Here is a 1,628-nt window from a genome sequence, read left to right as displayed (position 1 = left end):
CAGTGAACAAGGTAAAATTAAACACAGCCCGACATTAAATACAGTACAATGAAACAGTGCCCTACACTGAACAAAGTAAAATTAAACACAGCCCGACATTAAATACGGTACAATGTCACAGTGCCCTACAGTGAACAAGGTAAAATTAAACACAGCCCGACATTAAATACAGTACAATGAAACAGTGCCCTACACTGAACAAAGTAAAATTAAACACAGCCCGACATTAAATACGGTAAAATGAAACAGTGCCCTATAGTGAACAAGGTAAAATTAAACACAGCCCGAAATTAAATACGGTACAATGAATCAGTGCCCTACAGTGAACAAAGTAAAATTAAACAGAGCCCGACATTAAATACGGTACAATGAAACAGTGCCCTACACTGAACAATGTAAAATTAAACAGAGCCGGACATTAAATACGGTACAATGAAACAGTGCCCTACACTGAACAAAGTAAAATTAAACACAGCCCGACATTAAATACGGTACAATGAAACAGTGCCCTACAGTGAACAATGTACAATTAAACACAGCCCGACAGTAAGTACGGTACAATGAAACAGTGCCCTACAGTGAACAATGTAAAATTAAACACAGCCCGACATTAAATACAGTACAATGAAACAGTGCCCTACACTGAACAAGGTAAAATTAAACAGAGCCCGACATTAAATACGGTACAATGAAACAGTGCCCTACAGTGAACAAGGTAAAATTAAACAGAGCCCGACATTAAATACGGTACAATGAAACAGTGCCCTACAGTGAACAACGTAAAATTAAACAGAGCCCGACATTAAATACAGTACAATGAAACAGGGCCCTAATGTGAACAATGTAAAATAAAACAGAGCCCGACATTAAATACGGTACAATGAAACAGTGCCCTACAGTGAACAATGTAAACTTAAACACAGCCCGACATTAAATCCGGTACAATGAATCAGTGCCCTACACTGAACAATGTAAAATTAAACACAGCCCGACATTAAATACGGTACAATGAATCAGTGCACTACACTGAACAATGTAAAATTAAACACAGCCCGACATTAAATACGGTACAATGAATCAGTGCCCTACACTGAACAATGTAAAATTAAACACAGCCCGACATTAAATACGGTACAATGAATCAGTGCACTGCACTGAACAATGTAAAATTAAACACAGCCCGAAATTAAATACGGTACAATGAATCAGTGCCCTACAGTGAACAACGTAAAATTAAACAGAGCCCGACATTAAATACAGTACAATGAAACAGGGCCCTAATGTGAACAATGTAAAATAAAACAGAGCCCGACATTAAATACGGTACAATGAAACAGTGCCCTACAGTGAACAATGTAAACTTAAACACAGCCCGACATTAAATACGGTACAATGAATCAGTGCCCTACACTGAACAATGTAAAATTAAACACAGCCCGACATTAAATACAGTAAAATGAAACAGTGCCCTACAGTGAACAAGGTAAAATTAAACAGAGACCGACATTAAATACGGTAGAATGAAACAGTGCCCTACACTGAACAATGTAAAATTAAACACAGCCCGACATTAAATACGGTGCAATGAAACAGTGACCTACAGTGAACAAGGTAAAATTAAACAGAGC

This window comes from Scyliorhinus torazame, unplaced genomic scaffold, assembly GCF_047496885.1.
Source record: "Scyliorhinus torazame isolate Kashiwa2021f unplaced genomic scaffold, sScyTor2.1 scaffold_113, whole genome shotgun sequence".
NCBI lineage: Eukaryota > Metazoa > Chordata > Chondrichthyes > Carcharhiniformes > Scyliorhinidae > Scyliorhinus > Scyliorhinus torazame.
Note: the sequence above shows the minus strand (reverse complement) of the source record.